This window comes from Crocodylus siamensis, chromosome 4 (assembly GCF_052110815.1).
Source record: "Crocodylus siamensis isolate JL-2025a chromosome 4, ASM5211081v1, whole genome shotgun sequence".
NCBI lineage: Eukaryota > Metazoa > Chordata > Crocodylia > Crocodylidae > Crocodylus > Crocodylus siamensis.
In genome coordinates this window covers 77,663,222-77,691,215 of record NC_143398.1, presented here as the reverse complement: position 1 = coordinate 77,691,215, position 27,994 = coordinate 77,663,222, and the positions used below count along the sequence as shown (strand labels likewise).

Below are 27,994 nucleotides of genomic sequence, written 5' to 3'. Positions count from 1 at the left end.
GGGATAAAACTGTAAAGTCATGTATACAGGAACCCTTGCACTACAGGGCTCTCTATCAGGCAAATAAGAGCTTAGCTCAGCTTTTTTATTCCATTCCTTTTTAATATAATATGAATAAAGCCTTTTGTAAGGAAGTAAAGTAACATTCAGGAAGATATCAGTAAACCTTAGTGTGTTGAAGGGGGTAGGGAAGCTTGAAGCAAATATGTAATCCTCTGTTTAATAAGGCAGCAGCAGCAGTATGATTGAAAACACCTGAAGGGAACTCTTAAGGTCAGGACGTTTTCCTGTACTATAGACTTTCTTGTTGTTCACTTTTAAAAAGGTATCTTATAACTAAAGCCACAGCCACAGAATAAGCCCAATTCCTCAGCCAAAAATCTTTTCTTTAAACTCTCTCTCTCTCTCTGACAAGTTTCCTGTTTAAAAGCAGGTTCGGGCTGATGGGATCACAAAAAACTCAGCAGGAATTGTCCGTAGAAAAGAGAAAGATTTCAAGCAAAAATATACTGGTACATACAACCACATGTTTAAGGACATGTGTTCCTGACTTCAAGTCAACATATACACAGACTTTCTTTACAGCTCTTAGATTTGTTACTTGCCACACCTTCTGTATTATGAAGCAAAAGTCCAGCTTAAAAAATGCAAAATTCAAATCACACTATTTGTCCACACACTAGCAACTTTGTCTTACAAATGATCATCTAACGGGGTGACTAATGCCTAAAAGCAGTGGTTCTCAACCATTTCAGACTCAAGGTATCCCTTAGAAAGTGCCAGCTCTTAGGTTCCATTTATTTTTTACTACAAAAAAGTAAACAAAAATCTTTGCTGCAAAGAACTCAGAAAGACCACACAGGTAAAACTGCTATTTGCAACATCTGGATTTATCTGGTGAATTACATACACATATCTAACAATGCTAACATTAAATGGCACCCTGTGACACCCTTGAAAGGATCTCAAGGCACCTGGACCAGCACAACACCATGGTTGAGAATCACTGGTCCAGAGGCATTTCTCTCCCATTGATCACATGCTTACTTTGAGAAGTAATCATCCTAAATAATCAAACAGCCGAACAAACTTTCAAACAAAAAACCCTTCATCTTTCTGAAAAACTAGAGCTGACTCTAGATAGTTATGCCTGATTTGTAAAAACAGTTGCCAAGCAAAGAAGTCTCCCTTCTGAACTGACTTGATCTTTCAGGCTGCAAGTAATAAAATCCATAGCCCCCAGGTAAAAAGGGACTGGACATAAGTCTCTTCACTCACAACCTTCAGCTGCAAAAGCACCCACGTATCAAGGAATTTTGAGAAGAAATGCCATGATATTTGGCTCCTGTATGCAGTATTTCCTTGACCAATAACATTTTCTCCACCTAACAAATGAGAATGTAATGATTTAGGGCATGAGTTCTTTAGAATGCCTACACTGATCTACCGAATAAGTGAAGACTTGCGCATTTGACTTCTCCTTTTTGTGCACTTCAAAGGAGAAGGAAAGTGACTTGGACAGCTGTTTTTTCAGTTATGATGTAACAACCACCAGACACACAGCAGTCTCTCCAGTGGTCAACACAAAGAAAAACACCACAGAGAAAGTGAAAGGTTGCTAGAACCCTAAACCCAGACCTTCCAGATTTAAGATCTTATACCTGGAGCTTCCTAGCTAAAGCATTTTGCCCCTCCACTCAGGATCACACTGACTACCATATCTGGGGTCAGGAAGGAAATTTAGCAGTGGTCAGGACTGATACAAACTGTAGGAGGTTTTGCCTTCCTCTAGCAAAGGGCATGGCCCTCTTCCTTTGATCTCTTAAGCATACATTAACCCTGATAGCAGCAAGACATTAGCTGCTGTAGTCCCTCTGCTTTACCTGTAACAGGTTAAGGTGTTATGTCCTGTGGTTATGTCCAGGTTGACTATATAGGTTTCCTAATAGACTAGTCAATGGATTTGTATAAAATGGTTTGGATATATGGATGAACCTGCCTCTGGTGGTGGACTGAATTAGATGACCTTTGAAGGTCCATCCCAGCCATACTTTCCTGTGATTCTGTGATTTCTTTTTAATATATTGTGTTTGAAACCCATTATGCAGAAAGGTTCTGCACTTCTGGGGCCTGTACTATAATTAGGGATCTACTTAATTCAGTTTTGTAGAAACCACAAAATCCAGGATTGCCTGTGAAATCTATAAAATTGACCAAAAAAAAAAACCTAATGAAAATAAAATGCTGCCTCCTTGGGGGCGGGGGAGGGGGGGAAGGTGGAGTGGCACAAAGGACAGCAGACAAGATGGCAATTGCACCCTCGTCCCTCTTCCTCCTCCTCCCACCAGGGCCAATCAACACCAAAGGGCAAAGCAGCACAAAGGGCATCCAACTATCCAGATGGCAGCTGCCTCCTCATCCCTCCTTCCCCCATGGGTCTATTTGTCAATCAGTGCTAAGGAGCAGAGCCTCTCTGCCAATCAGTGCCGAGGGCAGGGCAGCCACAAATCTGGATCTGCTCATCATGTACAGGCTGTTAAAAACCCCGTCTTCCTGTGATTTAGGTAGGTCCCTAACTATAAATGACTTATCTAATTTTCTCATTAATGTCTTTGGAATCAACAACTATGATTTTAAAATTAATACAGTACATGGCCAAAGAAATAAGGACACCTACTTTGCCTTATTAATATGTTAGTGTCACTCACCACTGCCATATTTGAGTACTTGATATCTTAACTCCTTAATTTAATGGCCAGATACATACTAATACTGGAATCACTCTAAAGTAAAGGACATGGAGATGCTGCTGAAAAAAAAAAAAAGATGTGTTACACTGATCAGTTCAGGACCACCAATGTGGTCTTTGGACAAGGTCCTGCTTTCAAGAAAACCCAGCTGTAAACAGCACCCTAATTAGCATTACACAGGCCTAAGCCTGAACAGAAAGAAAAAAGTCAATAGACTGAAGAGGAGGTCAGGTTACCAAAACTCTTAGGCAACAATGTCTGGGGCACCATGCAAAGCAGCAAGTCATCTCATCATCCATGTAAACAAACCCGACAAAAACAAAAATCTCCGCACTGAAACCTCTATGCCCATTTCCCGTCTTTCACTTTTAATTCTCCACCCTCTTTCAAACCATGACAATGAAGGGGCAAGGTTTGGAAAAAAGAAAGAAAAGAAAAGAAAATCAGATACATCTGATCTATGATCACTAAGCTAACAAAATTTTGAGCACAGAAAATAAAGGCCATGTCATGGACAACCAGCAAAACAAAGACCCAACAATCACAAGATATTAAGGCAGGCAGCAGTATTCTCTCACAGTATCCCTGCTTTTCCCACCCTACAGAAACAGAGACATCCAACTGGAGGTAAATCAGGTTACTTCCCACCTCCTCCCCCCCTGCCCCCATAATAATGGACACATTCTATAACACAAACACTAAGCATTGCCAGAAAAGTTTTCTTAAAATACATACTCAAGTTCTGTTTGTTCTTCCTACTGAGAACACTGAACTTTGAACACTGAACTTTATTCACCCATTTTTTAACAAAAGATTCCAACTGTTAAGAAAAGGGTAACCAGATTTGCCAATTACTGGTTGCTCTTGTGACTCCTGAAACATTAAATATTTCTTCTGAAACAGCCCATGCAGTGTTTGTCCTCATCCTCCACTAATTTAAGTGGACCTGAAACCTACCTGCCCTCAGTTAAAGAAAACTGCATTTATCTGCAGCTTTTTCATACAAGAATGAAGCTGCCACCACCCAAATAGCTGTCATTTCCCATTCCACTGGAAACAATGTAGTCATGCTGTCCTCAGCTAAAATGACCACACATTCTGCTGTATATAAGCCAAGCGGGAAGTAGCAATGGGAAGTCTGGAGTAAGCAGGAAGGAGGGCACAAGAGCAGACTGAGGTAGGGATAAAGGCATGGTTATGCTGGTGAGTGAGAATGGAAGGTAACTAAGACACTAGGAGATGAGACAATAGAACACAAGTTAGTCGGGGAGAGAAATAAAACAAAGGAGGGACCCTACCCGACCCCTAAATAATTGCTATACCAGTTTCGATCTTATCCTTTAATGTCTACTGCTGTAAAATAGACTGGAATACCCCGCACCCAATCATACTCTGCCTTTAAAATGATAATAGGTTGAGTCCAAATCTTTCTGAACATTTCGATATGTTATAAAACTATCTGAACAAACTAATAATTATCAGTAAATAATATTCACGCAGTACTGTTCACCCTATAACTTCAATGTCCATTTAAAAAAGAGAGGAGGAAAGAGGACAAACAAACCAAAAAAATCTGGAATGTGTGTTTTAAAAAAAATACTATAAGATTACATTTAAGAAAATTTTTTTTTCATTTCACATACGTAAATTTCAGAGGTTATAATTAAAAGTTAATTCTAAAATCTAGAAATGAATGTTAGCAATATGTTGCATGTTCCAAAATACTGTACAGGAATTTAATTATGCAATTCCAGCTAATTAGGAGTCAAGGCATCTTCAGATAATTTCTCCAGTTATGTCTTAAAGCAATAAAAGTTAAAAATTTGGAACAACGAAATAAGAATGAGTTTCTTGGAGGGTCAAAACCTGAAGTCCCAATTCAGGCAAAGTCCCTTTAAAGGAAATAGGAGTTCCAACTATATACTGAATTATGCAAACATGAAAAAATCATGCAAAAGCCAAACTTTTGCGCCCAAAAACTTGCAAAGAATTTTTCCAACTGTTTAGTTGGTCTAATAAAATGTATCACATTAACCCAAAGAACCTTGCCTGCCTATGTCCTTAGAATGATAACCCTGAAATTCAAATAAAGCAGTCTAGAAGTCTGACTGTTACAAAAAAACAAGTCATAGTAACAGATGTTCAGGAATAAAGCCATGCAGAATAGCTCAACATGTTACAATAAATCAGGTTGTCCATATTTCTGCCTTATTCCCTTTCTAATATATTTATTTATAAACAAACCTGCCAAACAGAAAAAAGGGCAAGGGAGCCCTTTCCAAAGTAAACACCTGTGTGATATACCACCTCACATATTTCATACACTTTGCTTCATGCACAATTGCATTACAGTAAAAATGGTACAGATGCAACATGTTTGCATGTAGCTGAATTTGACGCCATGGGTCAAAGATTATATTGTATAATGTGATTACAAAAACAAACACAGTGAAGCTTTCAGGAAAAAGATTTCCCAGAAAGAAAAAACAAAAATATTAATGTGATTCAACTTATTCCCTCAATGTTCATAGGGTTTGTTTGTTAATTAAAACTGAAAATACACAGAACTTTTATAACAAAATTCATCCTAGTTCCCCTTTCTGTCATCCATAGTTAGAAATGTCACAAACAGCTCAGATTTGGAACACATTCTCGTCTCCTGACAAGTACAAATTTAATATTGCATAAAGAATTCTGCTAAGGCCCTAGAGGAGCAGTTCTGAATGGAAAGTGCAAAAAAAGATTTTTACTGGTAATTTATATGCAACATCATACTACTTTCCATTAGAGGGAAGAAAAGGGACTCATTCAGATGGAGTGCCTGTCTAGCCTCTCCTTCTCCGATCTGCATCACTAAAAATTAAGACGACAAAAACAAAAGAGACTCTTACTGTATTTCTTTGAAACTACAGAAAAGATTTCTCCTCTTGAATATTCAGACTGGAAAGTTAAATGCAGTTGAGAAGAAAGAAAAACAAAGTTTGAATTTGATATAACATTACTCATGATAAACAAGCAGCAGTTTTAGTTGAATATTCAAGGCGTAGAGATTAAGGAACAGATGTTATAACAAGAGCAAATTACACATTCTGTGATTTGCTCAGTTCATTAGCAACTTTTAAAATAACGGTCCTGCACGTGTTCAAGAAAAGATACCTGATGTTTGAAAATCATTTTAAGAATGAAATGCTTAATTAAAAAGGAATGTCCCCTTTAAAATTATTGCTACAAACATGGATATAAATTGTGTAATACTGACTATGTAGTAGGTTGAAATCAGAAACACTCAGAACAGGGATCAACTTAAGTCATTTAGAAAGCTGTGGACCTACCGCTTTTTAATCTAGCCACTTAAAAAATGACCTGTTACCTTCACACCAGCACTGTACAATAAAATTAACATGGTGACCCAGCACGATAAAATTAACATGGTGACCCAACAGTTTGCATTTGAAATGGTTTATGGGTTAAAACAAATAAAGATACTTACTGATAACTCCCTTTAAATTTTGTTACATGGTGTTATATTTTTAGTATAAAGTGGTAACTTAAGTGATACAGCATCTAAAAAAAAGGTTGGAGACTTGAATTGCCCTGTAAATGCTTAATAATATTCCAGGAGATAAAGTGGACACTAAATTTTAATCCCTGGTTTCATCTACTTGAGAAAGATTCATTGAAAACCTGCTTCTTTCGGGAGTTGGAGCCAGTGGCTAAGCAAATGACTTCATCTGTAAAAGAAGAACCAGAACACCATGGTGGTGGTGGTTTTGGTGGCATATTGGAGGGAGAGGGAGAAAAGAAAAGAAAAAAAAAGACATGTAAAATTATTCTGGATACCCTGTGTGCACAGACTGGAAAATCTTTGCCAACATTTAAGCTCATTGGTCCAAATTCAAAACCCCCAAGTACGGGGTCTGAATTTCAGAAACATGCAAGAGTGCAGCATCTCCCAAAAATCAGTGGGAATGGCTCAGGGCTCATCATTTGAGGGGAGGAGAAAGGGAGAGGGAGATAGATCATTGCATGCATTTAGGCAGCAAAGTTTATGAAACCAGTTTTGAATATTTTGACCTCCATGTACCAAAACTGTAGGCCACATCAAACCAATTTCTCTGATGGCAGCCTGAATCTGAAAGGTTACTCCCACTGACTTCAGCATAGGAAAGCTCTGTGGTATTAAATCATACTTATTCCACACCTGTTTAGTTATGAGATTCCTGGCTTTTCAAAAGATTGCAATATATGGATTTATTCAATTCCTTTTCCTTCCTCCTTCCCAAACTAGACAGTGTAAGCGTGACCTGGCAGATCATGACTAGTTGGAATTTGATGCTATTCCCAGAACTGATCAATCAGGACCTAAAAGCTAGATGAATGCATTATGGCCCAACAGATTTGGAAGTGCAGTCTTCAATTTGTGTGGAGTTGGCAATGGTTTCCTTCCCTCCTATTGTTCAAGTCCATGGAGGATTCTTACAGATGCTGAAAGTTATACTAGAGTGAAACCAAACCGTTAAAAGAACAAAAACAGAATGTGATTGAATGAAGTTGCAAACCAGAAGGATGACCATCTTTAATAAGAACCTCTTTTTTTAATTTTAAAGAAAGGAAGGGGGACAGGGAAAGGAGTTAGGTTTAAATTTATTCTTAAAAAAATAAAATGCCAGCTTTGAGGGTTTTTTCCATGAAAATTTTCATAAATTAGGATACTAACCTTTCGAATAAGCTTTGCTTTGATTTTGGTAGTCATCTATTAAACATTAGGTTATTAATTTATATAGTCTATTTTTCCCTCCAGACAATCTGCTGACCGACCAATCCTGTTCCTTCTTTTAAAACATCTCAAGCCCCTAGAGCAAAATTCAGTATGTTTGAAACATAATTGTTTTAAATGGTCACTTACCACAGGGATTGCTAGTCTCCAAGGGACAGAAAACCACACTTTTAATAAGGAACATATACATCTGCTGTAGTTATTCCATTAGCAAATTGACAGTGGTGGGTGAGGAGGAAAGGGACTGGGAGATGGCATTTTTAAAGTTGATTTGAATATTTGCTTTGCCATGGAAATTACTTTTTTTTAGATATCCTTACAATATACTCATTAGGACACTCACATTTCCAGGGAGGTATATTGGGATTTAGCTATACAATGCATCTGTGAGAGTCTGAATTTGAATTTACAAGCGCCACTTTAATAATCTCTGCTATTTCTTTCTCCCCTCATGCTCAGTGGAATGTGAATTTGGTTACTGTATTATTAAAATAACCAACATTACAGGACAGATTAAAGCAAAGTGAAGGCAGGTACTGTGTCAGCATCAGAAAGCTTTGCCAATATGCTTTACTCCTGATCTACAACTGCCCTTCAGTTTCAGGCTTGAGCCTCTATGAAAGACAGCCTGACAATGCTGTGGTGATGTGGGATGTTACTCTGACATGGAAGAATGTCCACTAGGAAATAGAATGAATCCCATGAACACAAATTTCACTTATGATCCACACCAGCGTGCACATCTGATTTTAAAAAACAGAACAAAAATAAAACACACACTGAACAGGCAATATTTCATAATGTTAGAAATTGTATTTAAAGCAAGAATATAACTTATCTTTCTCCTTTTTATAATGAAACCAGGCAGACATTTGATTAGGGGGAGCTAGAAGGATTTCCCCCATCCTTTTAAATAATACTCAAATGGCCTTTAGCCTGCAAATATATGAGAAGCTCAACTGTGCTGCTGCTTTTCATTTTTAGAAAAGTCTATGTTTTTCTTTATAAAACCATCCATACATAATAAGGCTTCTGAGTTAGCAGATAGTAATCCGGGCCTAGAAACCACATGCTTGTTGAGGTAAAAGATTCGTTCTGCCATGGATCACTGAGGGGGAAAAAGGGAGGGAAGGCCAGGGAAGAGGGGCAGGTTGCTGAAGCTACTACTATATTATTTTCACAGCATTAAATTTATAGACTGGTATACTAAAGCAAACACTATATCACAATTTGCACTCCCTCCAGCCCCCTCCATCCTTACATGTTGCAGCCTCTTCTTTCAAATACTGATCCTGCTAAACACTTACACATGTAATTACCTTGATGCTCCTGAGCTCATTAAAAAGTTACACCTGGGCTTAAAGTGCTTTGGTTCTCAGGGCCACAGCTGGAGGTTTGGCGTATATCAAGGCAAGGGCTCTTACTAGAGCAATGTGAAACTCAGTTGTTTTGCTTTTTGCATATTTACCACCACTTCCCATATTTTGCTTTGAATTTGAGATTCCAGACTGCTTCAGACTGTTGCTTGGATTCCTCACAATTAGAAAAAGACCCCCTCCTTGCCCCCACACTGTTGCTTGGCTTCCTCCAGGTCAACGATAAGCTTCTCCTCTACCCAAGTTTGAACCTTTAGTTGAATATGGTAAAGAATAGAAACAATGGCCCCCTTCTTACCAAATCCCCCCTTTAAGCTCAATAAATCTTCAAGGTGGCGACCATAACACTATCCAGGGAAGCATGGATGGTAATGCCTCATGACTGTAAAAGACTTAGGGTCCTTAAAAAAAAAAACCCTCACACAAAACCCCTAATCAATGGACTCGAGGTTTTATTTCACACTTATCACAGGAACCAGCCTGAAACAGCACTACTGGGTATACTCAGAAAAAGAACATTACTACGCTACCACCAACTTATGCAGCCACAAGAACTACCAAGCTTAACTCTCCAAATTTAGAAATCAATCTCCCAAAATCATGGAACTGACTAAAAAAAAATCAGAACATTCTGAAAATATTATATGTGGGAGCCTTATTGCCCTTCCATTGTTTAAGCGTTTAGATTTACTTTTCCAGTTATGTTCTACACAACTTTTTTTTTTTTTTAATGAAAACTCAGATTCACATATAATCCCATAACTCTACGAGATGGGGTTTAATAAAAAACTTAATATCACAAACTTCCCAATAAAATGTTGTATTGGCAATGCTGTAGCTATAGCATAAGGTAACTAAGCAGACTTAGAAACCAGAAAAATAATGCGAATGAGGAATCATAAAAGTCACTGAAAAACTTATAAAGGTTTAAGTGTTGGAGACTGAAAAAAGGCGGGGAGCAAGTTTACCACTTGATTACAAATTAAGCTCTTCTGGGTCAGACACAGAGGCTCACTCTTGCAGAATTGTTTGCAGGATTGGGACCCCAATATGCTCAAATTACTCGGGAAAGAGAACCTAAAGTCTTTGCATTCTAAGTTATCAGTAAACTGCATGTCATCTAGAAAGAGTAAAAGGAATATTTAATATGTTCCAATGTCTCCCAACCTTAGTTAAGTTCAATTTCCCCACCCCCTCTCCCCCAGTGTCTGAAAAGAGGAAAAGGAGAAATATTATTCAGTTAAAACTCACAACACTCGAAGTAACAAGACAAGCCAAAGATAAATCTGTGCATACTCAGGCTCAGGTGCTTCTTTAGCCCACACCTGTGAAGTGAGCTCTACACCTTTCTTCAGGCCAAATGACTAAAGACACAAGACTGCCTGTAGCTATCAATGTTATTACTTCTAAAATCGCATAGATGCCTGGATCCTTTCTTGATGTCTATCACAGTAACAGCATTCATGCAAAGCTCCAAGATTCATTCTCTAGGGTAATTGGTTTAAATCAGTCTCTAGTTGAAGTTTAAACAAATTTGTTGACCTCTACTCAGGCACTATAAAACAAAGTGTTCCACACCACAAAACCACCAAACATTCCTGCAAAATCTCCTAACGTTCAGGACCCACCATTATGAATCAAGGTGATGAGAAATGTTAAGCCAACAGTACTCATTTGGAACAGTAGGGTTCTATACTACTTTTTAAAAAAATGGAAGGGGGCATAAGATAAGGGCCATCAACATTTATTTTGCACATGAAAGGCAACAATATTTTTGAGTTCATTAAAAGGTATTACCCAACTGGTACTGGCCCATTAAGATAAAGTAGAAAGAGCACATACACATACATACAAGTGCACTCATGCACACACACCCTGAAGAATTTACAATCAAATTTATTGCACCAGCCATAACTAGCAAGATGCAGCTAACCTCTCCAATAGCATATTGCTTAGATATTCTGTTTCCCCATCTTTCCCCCAGCTAGCTGGAAAGAACAAAGCAGGCCTGGTTTCCTATACATTTTTATGGTTGACCTTGCTATAAAGAAGTGTAAAGTCATCCAACACCCACCCAGAATGAAAAATTCCTCAAGAATACAAATTTCCTAACTTTTAAAATAAATGTTTTCTATGAATGTTTTGCTGATAATATAACATTGCAAACTTCAGGATGTTGAAAGGTTTATTGCTTCATGGGAGAACTCAAGTTGAAGTCACAGTTGGACTTTTAATGGTACATTTTATTAATAGTCAAAAATAAATTACTCTGGTCTACCTTTTATTTTTAATGCAGTTCACACACATGCAGAGACAGAACTGCCATAGTACAGTAATTATAGCACAAAGCACCTCCACACTAAAACAAAGAAAAGACTACCTACTGGTTATGTTATCTTGCTTTGTATTCTGCTTGCGTTTCTGACCAGAGGGGGAGAATGGAAGGAAGCTAAAACCTGCTTACATGTGCTTGAGGATTTTTTTCCCCAGTACTCTTACAATCCAAAAGATATATACTTCGTGATTTCTATAAGCAAGTATTACAGTAGCTCTGTTAAAAAATATATATTAGAAGTGAGAAAAATACACAAGCTTTTTTCCAGGGTGTTGAAACTGAGAGCTCCAGTGGCTGCTCTTTGTCTTTGGACAAAGCAAAGCAGAAAGGCCTTTGCTGAGTTCGGCATTCCCTAAATATGGCCAGTCAAATTGCTATTTTTAATAAATGTTAAAGGAGCCTCTTGCATGGAGGCCCAGTTATCTCCACATAAAGAAGAACCTTTCAGAGATAACAGAAAGGATTTGATGGCACTTGGTACATGTATCGTTACCTGATCATGTCCATAAGAGGCATTTTGCAAAGAAGTGGTTCTAACTGGCTTGGAGTTTCCTGACTGACTTGAAAACATAAGAGGGATCCAGCAAGAGTCAAGGAGCTGGACATTAGAAGTTTCCAGGAAAAAAAAATTAGCAATAATTTGCCTAGGCCTCAAAATGGAATTAAGAAAGAATTAAGTAATTGCTCACATTTCTCCTCCTGGCAATGTTGCATCCATCTTTGACATCAAAGCATTTCCTGAAATTTGTAAAGCTTACAAGATTTACTGAAGACAAAGCAGCTTTTTGTTGTTTGTTTGTTTTTTGGGGGGTGCGGGGTACGTCATGAAGCAGGGCACCAGAAAAGGAATGACTCTTTCAGTTCTTTAGCCTTGTAAAATTCATGGGTGCAGCTTAGTGGACATGAAGAAGAGGAAGTTAATTAAAAGCAACACAAGGTTTGGGGAAGTGCCTTTTCTCACTATAATGGAAGACTAGTTGGCAAAGTTCCCTATGGATTGGTTTATCTGGAGGCATATCAAAATTAGCAGGTGGGCGGAAAAGAAAGAGTGTACAAAATGAAACTGCAGAATATACCCAGAATACCTACAACACTTTTAAAATTGAGATATACTTAGATGTACATCAAACTAATGTACTTAGGCATAAAACTGTATTAGTTACTCTTCTGGGAGAAGTAAACCAATAGGTAAATAAGAATCTTGTTTTCTTTTGCCACAGTCTTTTATGTAATTGAATTTACTTAGGATTTCATTACACTATTCCTTGAAGTTAGTGCAGCTGAATATCATCATGTTCGCAGTTAGGTTCTGTCCTCCCTTGATTTAACTGATGGCTCTCCTCAGGCACACAGGAAGTAGGATCCCATCCATCTCTTCTAGACATGTTTCAAATGCTCTGAACGTAAATCAAAAGCCATTCTTATACTATTGCATAAACCTAGAAATCCAAACAAGTTGCATAAAGGCTATTGTAAATGACAGTGAACAAGTGCATACATGATAAAATGATAGCATATCCCAAGCTCTGAAAGTTCCCCGCAGATTTAACTGTTATGTCCTGACATACAAATGAGCTCATAAAAAACTTCTCGTCTACTCTGAGAAAAATCCCTGACAGTCTCCACCCCGGCTATTCCTGAACCAGAGGAGAAGGGATGCACCTAATAATATTCTCAGGAAAAGAAAAACTAGAAATACAAACCAAACAGCAGTGACTATTGCCTTCGCCATCATAAATTTAACACTGGCATAGTTTTGCCAGCAACTTTCTTAGAAATAATTTCATCTTGCGTTTGATTAAGTTAACAATGTCAGGACTTATGTCATCTGTCCGTTCCTTATTTATAGCGAAAGACCAGTTACACTAATGTAAATGTACTGCCTGTCTCAGCACCCTCTGACCAAACTCAAATCACGGCTAGCTAACAAGAATGATAAGCAAAAATGCTGAATGCTACCCATCCTATCTCAATCCCATCCCAGGAAGCCACACTGCTAGCAAAGTCCTTCTGTGCATACACCAAAATAGTTAGTCTTTTAGTTTTTGACCATCCAGTCCTTGACAAGCTGTCCAGAGGCCAAAAAGAGAAGTATTCAATACTCAGTGCAATGATGTTGATCTTTGTTTTAGCCCATTAAAACCTGACAGTGTTAGGGACATGCTTCATTTTAACATTTCATCCTGATTTAACCTGGAATTGTTAAGCAGGGTAAGACTTTAATCTATTTTTTTCTGGTAATTTCATTTAACTCATTAACTCTATAGGCATTTGACCTATAGTAGGCCATGTCCCTAAGTAGGGCATGTCGTACTTAAGAACACAGTTCAATTTGCTGTAAGAACACTTGATACACCAGAGTATGACATATAGAAAATAGAAAAAAGTGAACCAACACATCCATCTCCCTCTAGCCCCTTCACAAGGTGCTATTTAAAAAAAAAGGATTTTTATTAAAAAAATCTCTACTGTGCTCATTCAGTGGAAAAAGATCTGCAAGCTTCATAGGCTGTGCACTTACTACGTTATCTGCTCTCACCATACCATTTTCCATTACAAATCATTATAAATTCCTCTTTCAAAACATACTGTACACAAGCACCTCATTATAGCATGCAAATCCCTTGGTTGCCAACCTCATTAGTGTGGGTGAACTGTATTAAATAAGGCTTCTTTAGCCACTTCCTAAGTGAACAGGATTAAAATAATCCATACAAAAAGAGAAAGAGAGACAGGTATTTAAGACTGCAGAATCAAGGGCCCAAAGTTCCTCTTTGCAATATATCAATTTAAGATCACGTTCTGCCATAAGAAAGCTTTCATAAGACAGGTTTATTAGCCTGGATTCAACAGTAAAATAACATTCAAATAGGCCCAAATAGTACAGAGTTTTTGGTGCATCTGTGTACCTTTTCCCACCCATTTGACTAAGTTTTCATACAATTAATCGAAGGGGGGAGGGGAATCTTAGTTAAACAAGTCAAGGGTGTAAAACACCTATCATACAAGGTTCAGTGATCTCTTCACATCACATTATCCTTTAAAAGCTTATTGAGAGCCTGTTCACAAACAGTCCGGGGGGGGGGAGAGGGGAAGGAAGAAATGTCAGCCAAACTCATTTCAAACCTTAAGAAATTCAGCAGAAATTCAAAGAGTATCAGAAGTTATTTTAATAGAACCATTTTTTGCTTATTTGAAAAGCAGTAACAGTACATAAGGGCACAAAGCTAAAAACTCTGTGAACATTTGAAATGGACAGCTGATGAGCATAGGGGTACATATTTAAACAGATAATTTGCTAACTGTGCACATCACTGCTAGTGCCAAGGAAAGATTTTATTTTTCCTACCAATGGAATTTGTCCACAGGCCCCACTTTTATTCTGAGGCAGTGCCAGGGCTAGGTTTACAATCACAAGTGTGTTTGGTTCTTTATTCATAAGAAAAACAAAATCAGAATTTCATATATGGCCTGCTGGCACAGAAAGGCCAACAGCTGTGGAAAGCTAATTTTATGCAAAACCCAATGGGCAACGGTTCTTACAGTCTGTGGATGGTACGTTAAATCATGCAAACTGTGCACAATCTGTTACAGACAAATAAAGCCTGCTTTCACCTACAAAATCCATCAGATACTAAGACACAAGCTAATTAATATTCAATTCAATATTTTCAGCGACAATAAGTGTACACAGGTTTTAAGCAAATTACTTTGAGACTAATACAAAAGCTCTTTGAGCAAACAAAGTTGAACCATGAGGAACTTTGCAGAAAGCTCAGAACATTAATCAGTTCAAAATATTATCAGAAAGTGACACACAGGAAACCACAGAGACTTTAAAATTAGGTACCCTAGTTAATCATTGATTTGCTTCTATACTTAAGAGTAAATTAAATAAAAATGTTGAATGTGTTATGGTAGCAACTTATCATAAGAAGTTGAAACAACCGACCAATGGCATTTTCTCCAAAGCCTGATCTGGAGACATTCCAAAGTTCAGTTCATAAGATGATAACTTTCCTAGGTCTTAAAAGAATATTAAAGCAGATTCTGTGACCCCTAGAAATAGATTTTGTTTTGTTTTTCTAAATCTTTGGAATCTTTTGCTCTCATGTGTTCTCAAATTTGAGTGCGTGAGAGAAAGAAACGGAGAGAACTGCATAAGAATGGACCAAACAGCCAACTAGTACATTAAAGAAAAATTGACTTCAGTAGGTAACTGATCATGATATTTACACCTGAAAACCATTAACAGTGTTTGCTTAATGGAAGCAATAAATTTGCAAGCATCACACATTGTCTTACAATATTCATTAAGTTTACTAGGCTGAAGGTTGAGGCTTAAGCTTCGACCCCACTCCAGCCCATGATGCAGAACATGTGGTCACTCGGGTCCCTGCCTAGCCAGGCAATAGTAGCACCCGCAGAAATAGCGAGGCAGCTCCAGCAATGGTGCCTGGCCACATGCCAGGGGTTGGGTGGTGGCAGGCACCAAGAGGATCATGCAAAAGTGGGGGAAAGTGCCAAGGGGCACAAGCATCATGGGGGCTGGGATAGACAGAATGGAGCACAGGCACAGGTAGAACAAGTAGAGAGGTGGTGGGCACCATGAGGGGGCAGGTGCCAGGGGTGAACAGGAAACAGAGGAGCAAGTAGGGGGAAGGGATATGCAGCAGAGAGGCAGGGGCAAGGGTCAGGTCATTTGATCCCCTCAAACGTCTGCCCTGCTCCTCATTGCAGCACTGGGAGTGTGGGGGGTGGGGGCAGGAACTAATTTAAAATGACCCTGCTCCAACAATAAGATTCTATGCAAATATTATAACATGTATAGAATCTAATTATTGGAGGGAAGGTCATCTTAAAAACTGAAGTTGCCTTGGATTGGTTCAATATGGTACTTGCAATATGTATAATTCAAAAACTCTAATCAGACCTACAGCTCAATGTACTGTTGATATATCTGGCATATCTTTCAGTAACACACACTTTGACCTTCTATAAAGTGCCCTCCAAGCAAAATGCCAAGAAAATAGGTTGCATACAAAAGAGATTAAATACACATTTAATCTGAAATTGGTGCAAATTTGTTACTCACAAGATACTAAGAAATCAGCAACGGGTTGAATATATAAAGTATGAAACTCCAATGAGTTTTCTGAAGAACTAGAAAGGTATACAGATTAAATCATGGTACTAGAAATCAAATCATGATCCTATCAGTTATTAAAAGTAATTAAAATAATCTAGGTATTTTACTGTTCTAATACTAGGCTGGAAGTTTTAGTTTATCTCACCATCTTGTCACTTCCTTCATCACTTTAATGAATTATCTTCCTCCCTCCTTCCCCTCCACACCCCACTCTTTACCTCTGGTCATTAGGGTGGCACTAGCAGCTCTTTACCTCTGGTCATTAGGGTGGCACTAGCAGCAGTTGGTACTACAAACTCATTGTGACATCTTTGGGGCAAATACTAGGCTTCTTATACATCTATGAATTGACAAAAAGCAATGGTTTTATATACACACACACTCCCCCACCACAAGGTCATAATGCACAGGACCATGAATACTGACACACAATGCAAAAGAGAGCCTCTCCTCCCTCCAAGATGCATGAACCTTAGCAATATATTTTAGAGTTACCAGTCTGAGATATTCACTAATATCCTGATTTCCTAATTAACGTTGTGAGACCACATGAGAGTTATTACTGGAATTTATTTTATTTAGAAGGATGTGTTCAAAGCTAGAAGAGCAAGCTGCCAAAAAAACCAAAAAGTGGCTCCACTGCACTGTATTTGGTTAGGTAACTTAGCTTAGTATATTTCACAATGTATAAATATGAAGATTTGGTAAAGGATCTAAAACTTGAAAGAATATAACCTGTGAGGCATTCTGTTCTAGAAAGCAGACATTTCAGTTGCTTCCACCTATAGCTATTGATAGCAATACAAGTCGATAGAGGAATACATTCCCGCTATTTTGTTCCACCTAATTTATTTTTTTTTAAATCAAACGCTGTATGCTACCAGGCCTCTATATTATGCTGCAAAGAGAAGGTGAAGGGGAGCTGTCTGCCTTCATTCATTTTCCAGCCCATGCTGAGACCAAATCTGTAGCAGAAATATATGCCAAAAAATGTACAGGTCAGGAACAGTTAGGTACAATCCCCAGAAAGCTCCGTGACACCATTTTTACTCAGCACTGGACAGATAGTAATGAGGTTTCCTGAAGAGAACCTACTCAGATCTCTGTCACCTGTCAATGCCAGCTACTTACATGTGCTGTGTCAGAGCTGACCTTGAAACACAACTTTTGAAAATTCATATCTCTAATCAGAGACACCCTTAGATACGGATCTAAAACTATTCTGTTTATACTATAGCACGTACCTTCTCCCTTGAAGCCTACATTTCAGGCTGGCCATTCACAAAGCCACTCCGATGTACTAGATGATGTATTTGCTATTACTAACACCATTGGGTAGGGAATGGTGCAAAAATGAAACAGAAAAGAGCCAAGACCACTCCTCAGAGATATACAACATACAGGAATATAAGGTATCCACAGAGAGCAAGAGAGATTTCACTGCAACTAAAATCTGTATAGTCCAGTTGTGAAACTCAATCCTGCACATTGTTCTACAGTTCTTCTGTCCCTCTTTTCTAAGAGGTAAACTGAAAAGTAACACTCTTCATTAACACTTTATCAGGGCTGCATTGTAGCACATATCAATTAGAGAATAATGTTACCACAATTCTAAAACCCCATAATTAACATACATTGACGCTTGTCAGCAAGCTACTGCATGATTGCAGTATACCAACACATCCATTCATTCAAACATTTTTACTCTGCAAATTCTTGCAACAGAGATGGTAAAGAAAATTGATCAATATCTATATCTATTTATATTTCCATGTAAAATCATATGAAGATACCATCAAGCTTTCTAAAGAAAATATGATAAGGAATTTTATGTCTACATTGTTTCTTAGTTGGGCTATTGTTACTTACAAGCCTTATAATATAGCAAGCAGTACACCTTTTCTAATCTCACAGGTCTCCAAGGATTAAAATGCAGAATCAAGTATCTGATTTAAAAGACAGGACAATAAAACAGCCTTCACTCATACTACTAATACTGAAAAGCTTTGTATTCAAGGCTAGGGACAGACATTACACATAAACCGGTTTAAGCGATCAGAAACTGGTTTAAACCTGTAACAGAACAGATGTGTAGTGCACATAAACCAGTTTGAAAATGGCTGAAACTAGTTAGATATAAACCTAGTTGAATGTAGTATCAGGCTGAACTGATTTGGCTCAAACCGGTTTATGCAATGTCTGTCCCAGACCCCTTGCTGGTTTAAGATAACCCAGGTTCCCCCTGCATCCCCACATGCTCTCTGGGCTGGGCGGGACCCTCTGCTGTAGAGCAGGGCTGGCCCCTTCCCTCTATTCCCTGGCAGCAGCTCCAGCAAAGATCTGCGGACACAGCAACATCTACCCATTTTCTCTGTGCTAAGCAGGGATTATTCCCTAGTCCCTCTGACTTACGCAGACACCTCAGCATTAACTAGCATACCATATGATGGCTACATACCATGCTGTGGGAGATGACAAAGGCAGACAGGCTTTTTGGAGCTAATAAATAAGTGGCTTAATGTCCTTCCTTAGAAGAGCTGTTTTAAGTAGAGCTCCATTAATTAATGGAGAGAGGCTTTGTTTTCTTAAAGGGTTGATCAACAGAGTTAGAGGTGAAAAACATTTCCTGCTGGGAAGGGAAATAAGAGCCTCCTGCTGGGACATGGCCACAGCCTCCTCAGTTAAGCTCTGTGGAAGGAAGGGAGGGCTGCTCTAGTGCCCCCCAGCTTCTAGTTTGAGCCACTACAGGCATGTGCTTGCAGTTGTGGAATGAAAAGGAACTATCTATCCACCTCCAAATCAGTTCAAGCTTTTCAGGTTAGACTAACCTGAACAGACTGAATCAGTTCAGGCTCAGGCTTTTTGAATGTATGTCCCTAGCCTGAATGGCATCTAGAATCAGTTCTGTTAGCAAGAAGTACAATAATATCAGCTATTCCAACAATAGGATTAGCAAGTTTTATACATTATTTCTGCTGTAGAGCCATATCAGGTCTCCCTGACTTTAATTACCAGAGAGGTAAAAGCTGCATTCTACTTCGGAAGTGTAAGATCTTACCTACATTTATTTTCACCTTAATAACTGATAGTTACTAGAGAACACCTCTGTACAAGGATCTAGTTCTAAAAAGTATTACTGTACAAAGAATACAGAAAAAAAGACTTGATCATTACAGGAAAATTTACCCCAGATTTTTCTCTAGAGGAAAATTTACTTTGTAATACAAAACAGACAGAACCTTTTGACTAAATTAGCTGCCTGCTATAGGGGATATTGCAATGTCAAGTCACTAGGTGCAGGTGCATTCAGCAAATGGTGACCTCTGGATGAAACTGATTAAAAAATTAGACACAAGACAGCTCCCAACTAATAAAGTTACTGTGCATTTTTCAAGGGGTAACTTCACCTTGGATTTGAATTATTTGCTGCTTAGCAACCAGCATGTGCCAAGCGCCCAATTCACTTTTACCAAATAATAAGGTCAGCAATACATTATAAATGTCATGGGTCCACCCCTAAACATTTTCATCCCTCTCCCCCAACCTCCCACACCCTTTTATTTTAGCATTGTTTTCCAGACACCTACATTGTAGAGGATTGTTCTACTGCCAAGGACTCCAAAAGAACTGGCAGAATATTGCAGCTACTCATGATTTTTGTTTCAGTTGCTTATATTGTATCGAAGTAATAATGGCAAATATTCTCAATACTTTAGCATGCCTGAAGGCAATCCAATGAATTTGGTCAAATTAGTCAAGTCTATTTTCTTCATTAATACAATATGTATTTTTACCCTTTTTACCTTTAAAGAACAAATATATTCAAAGTCCTTCAAAGATATACATTATAAAATAAAGGGCTAATAAAGCAGTGCAACTCTCCAACAGCTAAACAACTTCACTTGGGTATTATATTCTAGGAACTGTGACTGCTTTTTTTTTTTTTGCTCCAGCTTTTAGATAATGTAGACGAGTGGATCAATCAGATTCTGTGCTGTCAATTCATTAAAATTGGGCAAAAATAAAAAGGTTAATATAGCTTCTTAAAAACTCTTCCTTTCTAATACCATCTTGATAACTTCTGTGCCTTGGGTGTTACCAAATAACACACTCTAAGCTATCCAAAATGTTGTTGAAATTTATGGTACTTATAATGTTGCAGTGGTGAATTTGGGGATAATTTTAGTGAACCAAATAGTGCTAAGAAAATATTTTTTAAAGTTTAAATAAAAATTAAGCCTGTCCTAAAGGATCATTCATTGTCTGGGTACCAGGAACAGGCACTAAATAAATCAATTATTAACTTTATTTTACCTTTTAGGTTCACTTCTACAAAACAGCTAGAAATTGGGTCTTTTAAATTCTTTTATTAATACAAATTTAAGTTAGTTTAAAAATCAAGAAACCAAATTTATTCTGCGGACACTACTTTATGAAGAAGATAATCATATAAATACAGTCCAAATATTACAGTAGTCTAAAGAAACATTAGAAAATAATTTGAAACAATATTCTATGAATGGCCAAATTGTACAGAACATAGAATAAATTCTTCTAAATTCCAGGTCCCTAAGCTATATGCTGAAGTTTGTTAAAAATTCTTATTTCACAAAGCAGATGTCTGGATTACATTTCTGGCTACGGTTAGTTTCTACTTCAAAAGCAAATGGTAAAGAATAAAAGTTTTAAGAGGGTTTTTTTGTCTTTACTGGGATAGGTCTGAGGAGAAATTCTTCAAGAGCAAGATTTATATTACTGTCAATACATTTCTAAAATTATTTTTTCTAAAATCCTTGATTATTGAAGGCATTTTTATGAAGCACGTAAAAACATCCCAAAATTAAACATTTGTATCTCACTCTTCTTTAACATGCTTCCCTCCCCCACCCCAAAGGAAAAAATACAGAACTAAACAAAAACATTCGAGCTCAACATGTTAAGATACCATAACAAGTGTAGCAGTCAGGCTTCTCTTGCCCCTAGGAAACTTTGTAAAGCCAATTTTAAAAAACATGATTCTTTAGTTGTACCTCTGCCTACTTCACCTCTGAGAATGTTATGGAGAAGTTTCTTGGCTAAACAATGAATTGTCAGGATGAAACCTACTAGGGGTACACTGATAGAGATTTTTAGGGCCTATACCAATAGCCAATTTTTAAGGAAGCATATCAGACGATACTAATCCGATTTCCGATACAAGCCCAGCAGCTTGGAGAGCTACGTGCAGCTGGTAAGTCTGATGTGGCAAACAGGGAAAGGGGAGGGAAGGCTTGAGGAGCACAGATAAAGGCCCCCGCAGTGAGGGATGGCTGGAGCTAGGTCAGGGGCTGGGGCAAGCACCGTCCAGCCGGGGCCAAGCAGGCCAAGGCTCATCCAGGGGCTGCCAGGGGAGAAGGGAGCAGCTCCTGCCATTGTGCATTGCTGATCAGGGTGCCACTGGTCCAGCACTCAACTGCTGGTCCAGCAGCTCCCACCACTCATCTGGGAGGGCACAGAAAGTGCATGTACCCCCAAATATGCACAGGGTGGGGGCAAGGCAGGTAAGCTGCAGTTCCATCTTGCATGCTCCATACCCTGGCTGGTCAGCACTTGCCCCAGGCACTGCCCCAGACCCACTCCTCACTGTGGGGGCCTAGATCTGCCCCCCCCCACATCCCTTTCCTCCCCTTCCACCACAACAGACTTACCAGCTGCACGCAGATCTTCAAGCTGCCAAGCTGTGCTCCTTGCTGCCTATGTGCTGTGCTGTTGCCTGTGCATACATATGGGTATTTATGCGCCAAATTATCGGCCACATCAAGCTGATTTCGGATACAATCAATTTGCTTTATATCAGTACCGATCCAATATCAGAATGATGTATTGGTGCACCTCTAAAACCTACTTTCTGTCTCCACCCAATCAAGGACAGCTTGATTCAAATACTACTCCGATGTCTTCCCACCATAAGAACAAAAGTTAGCATATTGATAGGAAATTTGTTTCCCCTCGGACTCAAGATATTTTTCGTTTTAATAGGTACATAGTTTCATAGTAGCTAGGGTCAGGAGGGACCTGAACAGATCATCTAGCCTGACCCCCTGCCACAGGCAGGAATGAATGTTGGGTTCACAAGACCCGAGACAGGTGATCATCTAACCTCTTTTTGAATTTGCCCAAGGTAGTGGCGAGGACTACTTCCCTAGGAAGTTGGTTCCAGATTCTGGCCACCCTAACCATAAAATATTGCTTCCTGATTTATGACCTAAACCTATCAGCTTATTACTATTGTTCCTCATCACCCAAGATGCTGCTGGGGAGAATATTTGCTGTTGATCTCTCCTGATGAGTTTGTAGGCAGCCACCAGGTGCCCCCTCACCCTTCTCTTGCCGAGGCTGAACAGGTTCAGGTCCCTCAGTCTCTCCTCATAGGGCCTGTCCCGCTGCCCTCTCACTAAGTGTGTGGCCGTCCTCTGAACTCTCTCCAGGCTGGCCACATCCTTTCCAAAGTGCGGTGCCCAGTACTGGACACAGTACTCCAATTGCAGCCTGACCAATGTCACATAGCGGGGGAGTATCACCTCTCTGGACCAGCTTGAGATGCATCTTTGGAGGCATGACACGGTATGGCTGGCCTTGCTGGCTGCGGTCTGGCATTGGTGGCTCATGTTCATCTTGGAGTCAATAATGACTCCAAGATTTCTTTCCACCTCTGTGCTTTTAAGAGGGGAACTCTCCAGCCTGTATGTATGCTGTGGATTCCTTCTCCCAAGGTGCAGCACCCTGCATTTATCTATGTTGAAACCCATCCTATTCTCATCTGCCCACTTTGTAGTCTATCCAAATCTAGTTGCAGCCTCTCTCTCAAGTGTGCCCACCTCGCCCCACATCTTAGTGTCATCAGCAAACTTTGACAACATGCTTTCAACCCCCTCATCCAAGTCGCTGATGAAGATGTTAAACAGTGCGGGCCTGAGGACTGAGCCCTGGGGGACCCCACTGCTCACATCTCGCCAGGTTGAGTACGACCCAACCACCACTACTCTCTGGGTGTGCCCCATCAGCCAGTTTTTTACCCATCCAACTGTGTAGGCATCAATGCCACAGTCGCTTAATTTATTAATGAGAATGGGGTGAGAGACAGTGTCAAAGGCCTTCTTAAAGTTTAGAAAGACTACATCCATGGCAACACCATCATCCTAGGATTTAGTTACCTGGTCATAAAAGGCAATCAGGTTGGTCAGGCAGGACCTGCCTTTGATGAACCCATTCTGGTTGACCTTGAGCATGATCTCCCCTGCTGGCCTTCCGCAGATGTGCTCCTTGATGATTTTCTCCAAGATCTTCCCAAGGACTGAGGTGAGACTTATGGGCCTATAGTTACTTGGGTCTTCCTTCCTCCCTTTCTTAAAAATGGGGGCCACATTAGCTAGTTTCCAATTCCCTGGCACCTAGCCAGATGACCATGAATGCTCATACAGCTGGACCAAGGGCTCCATGATGACCCCTGCCAGCTCCCTCAACACCCTTGGGTGGAGGGCATCTGAACCTGCAGATTTAAAAATCTCCATCCCTTCCAGAAGATCCCTAACTACATCTGTGCTAACCCAAGGCCTGACAGAGCTATCCCTGAGATTGTCTCTACCTCTAGTAGGAGGGATGTCCCAGTCCCTGTTCAAGAAAACAGAGGCAAAGAAACTGTTAAAAATATTGGCTCTCTCATCTGGCGTAGCCACAAGGTTACCATTTGAGTCTTGCAGGGGCCCTGCATTGCCTGGTGTCCTCTTCTTGCTCCCAATGTATTTGAAAAAGGACTTTTTGTTGTCCTTAATCCTGGACACTAGCCTGAGTTCCATCTCTGCCTTGGCCTTGCTAACAGCCCTCCTACACTCACGGGCCGAGGAGGAGTACTCCTCCTTGGTGATAGCCCCTCCCTTTCACTGGTTGTATGCCACTCTTTTAGTCCTCAGGCATTGCTGAATGTCCTTGCTGAGCCATGAGGGGTTCTGAGCACTCTTACCCCCTTGCTTCTCTCAGGGACTGTCACCCTTTGGGCCTGGAGGATCGCCCCCTTAAGGTATGACCATCGTTCATGGACTCCCATCTCCTCTACCTTCTGGGCCCCCACTAATCTCTGAAGCTCATTGAAGTTGGCCCTTCTGAAGTCAAGGGCTTTAGTCTTGCTATAAGACCTTGACACCCTGCGTTGGATAGTGAATTCCAGCAGGTGATGAACGCTATTATCCAAGGTGGTCAAGTCCCCTCACCAGGTCATCCCCAGTGGCCAGGACCAGGTCCAGCAAGGCGTTACCCCTAGTGGGGCTGTGCACCTCCTGGATAAGGTGAAGGTCCTGTAATACAGCCAGAAACCTAAGCGAGCGGTCAGACCTGGCTGTCTGCTCCTCCCAGCAAATGTCTGGGTAGTTTAGGTCACCCGTGACAATGACATCCCTTGGCCTAACTGCCTCCATAAGCTGACCGGAGAAGTCTTCCTGCTGGTTGGGTGGTCTGTAGCAGACGCCCACCGTCAGGTCCCTTTCACCATGCCCCTCTTGTAGTTTGACCCACATTGTCTCCACCCAACCCTCCTCTAACCCGAAGCTAATCCTTGATGATGTGAGTTGCTCTTTGACATACAGCGTGACCCCCCCACACCTTTCCTCTCTGTCCTGTCCCCTCTACAAAGAGTGGTCCCTAGGAAGACATTTAGTCATTGCAAAAATGAAAGTGTGAGTCTGGAATCAAAATCCCTTTAGGATATTAACAGAGATAGCAAGTGGAATATATATGCAGAGTGTAGCAAGGATCGGGCCCCAGGGATAGCCCTGGTGGCTTTGTGAGTCCTGCTCTGATCCAGTTCCCTAGGTCACCTCCTTTTTCCCTTGCCTGCCACAAAGAATAAAAATGTAATGAGTTGAAGGATGAAAACTGAAGCTGCCCTTGGATCCCAGATCAAGCCCTCGTCTGTCTCTGTTCAGCAGGTCCCTCTTGGACCCTGCTGGTCCTAAATCAACTTGAGCACTAAGTGGGGCATCTTAGCCTGTCCGTGTCCCCCAGGACACTAATTGCCTTAAGGGATCATTCCATGGCCTCTGACCTCCCCTAGAGCCACACCAATGCCTCACAGATACCACCGTTCAATCACTCTCTTTTGCTGAGCCTCAGCTTTTGCCCCTTTTCTGTCTCGCTGGACCTTCTAGCCCAGGCCCACTGTGTCAGACCCACCTTCTAGGCTCCAGATCTTGTCATGTCTACTTTGGCACTGAGCCCACCAGCCCTGGTGTATGCCCTGCTTTGGGCACTAGACCCACTGGCCCTAGTATCCACTGTGCCCACTGGCTCTGGTGTCTGCCCTGCCCTGGGCACTGCTAGAACCTCCTCCACCCCTGATAGTCCCAGTCTAAACCACCAGTTTAAACTATCACAAAGGAATAACCCCTCTAGCTAAAACATAAATTCTATTCCAAGTCTGCACACAAACATCAGTTCCCTGGCTGTACTACAAACTCCACCCTACCCTGAGTTCTATCCCTCTGCAAGCCAGCAGTAAGTAACCCACTTGCATTTTCCCCACGGTAGCCCAGGTGCCAGGTGGGAACTCTTCTGCAAACTTCCTTTCCCAAAGCTCTTTCCCCTTCAGCCTGTAGAGCTAGACTGACAGCCCTGCCTCAGGCCCTAAGCTTATATAGTCCCCAAGTCCTTCTGGCCAGGTGATTTCCCCAGCCACCCACAGGAGTTTTCACTATGGGCTTGCTGAACAGCCTGCCTTTCCTCCTTCAGTTAAACCTTGCTCAGCTGCCTGGGCTCCATCTGCTGCCATTTCACCCTCTTAAAGTAACAAAAGCTCTAAGCTCCCTGTTACACAGACCAACTGTCAGGCAACTGTAAGGCAGACGATGTAAAACATTCATAATTTCATCTCCTTACTATATGATTACTGCACACTGGCTTGTAACAGAAACAAACCACCTATTTGATTCTCAGTTACTACCATGGGAAATATTCAAAATTAAGTTTTCTATTGACCAGTACCACATACTTCACTCATTTTATCCTGTATATTTCAACATTGCTACATTTTGAATTAAGTAATTAAACATTCACATGTCAATAAGCATGAGCCGGTTAATATTTTTAGACCACTCAGAACACTGTAAAGCTACAATATATTTTGTTGTACAAGCCATTCAGGGCTTGCCAATTAAATGCAGATGGCTGACCAAAACACCACTTACATGGGACATTAGAGAAAAAAGCTTAATTGCAAGTTTTCTCAACTAACGTCTCAACAAATACGTGTGGCTCTTTTGATCCATTTATATACAAGAATCCACAGGTCATAGGCTCTCTCTTCAATTTCTCTTCTAAATACAACCACAGCACTACAGAAATAAAAAGGAAAAACTGCCTGCAAAACTTGTGTCATAATGTAAGTCCCACATGCAGTGATTTACACCAGTTTTTTTACTGCACTTGTGCCTACAAGCCAACTAAATCAGGACTCCAAAGAAAGTGACATACCCTGCCCCAAAAAATCTAAATGGCAACAAGCCATTACAAGTGTTGTGAGGCAATATCAATACAGTTTGGCTTTGCAAGGTTTCATCAGAAAAAAACTGGATACTTTAAAGCAGAGACATTTTATCTATAGATAAAAATTATATAAGGGGTAAAGAGGCTTAAGAATAGTCCCAATTACTACATTTAAAACACAATTTATACAATTATTTTCACATTCCTCAAAGACAAGGAAAGGTGATCCCCATTTTACAGATGGGGAGGGATGGGAACCCAGATAGGTGAAGCGGTTTCCCCAAGGTCAGCCAGGGAGCTAGGAATTGTTTACTACTTTCCCTTAGCTAAGTTCCTCCATTTCTGTTCATTGGGGATAGTTTTTTGTTTGTTTTAGATCTGTTCCTCTTTAATGTCTCCTGTTTGCCTTAATGATGAAATTCTCCTATTTAACATGAATTTTACAGCAACCATGGTCTTAATCAAATTAAAAAAAAGAGTCTGACAGTGTTGAAGATTATAACTGATAAGAATTTTTTTAAGTCTCTATTTAATCTATTTAGAGACTTCAGGAAAATCATATGAGATGCATAATATTTTTTGTTAAGGTAAGGACACAACTAGATGAAGCATAGGGAGGCACTCTCCTTCAAAACTTAATTCAACACAAACAGGCTTAGTAAAACAAATGCTGGTAGCTGTAAGTAAGGAAAAGAGTTCTTTCTGCTATCAAAGGTAACTGATTATTGCTGAGTACCTATTTTAAGAACATAATAAACTCTGTGGGTGTTTTTCAAAATGTTGAGGGTCAAACTATATAAAGATTATATTACTGAACTTGTACTTTTATTAATCAAAGATTAGGTTTTGTCCTAGATTAACCTTCATCTAATCAATCCAGTTTAACCTCAGGCTGGATAACAATAACAAATATTGAAGATCAATGTTGTCCTTAGTTCAGTTGTACCATAGTGGCTATTTTCCTTTACATTTGCTTTGAGCGATGTTTTAACAAAAGCTAAAGTAGCATAAGCTTAAATTGCAGCAATTCGATAATCTAAAATTAGCCAAGATCCATATAAACATTTCATATATACTTGCAACATGCCAATACCA

General features: G+C 39.9%; 1 protein-coding gene across 1 annotated transcript in view; it reads right to left on the bottom strand.

Annotated features, from left to right (window-relative positions):
- TMTC2 (transmembrane O-mannosyltransferase targeting cadherins 2) overlaps positions 1-27,994 on the bottom strand; it is a 376,219-nt gene that overhangs the window by 287,896 nt on the left and 60,329 nt on the right. The window lies entirely within an intron of this gene.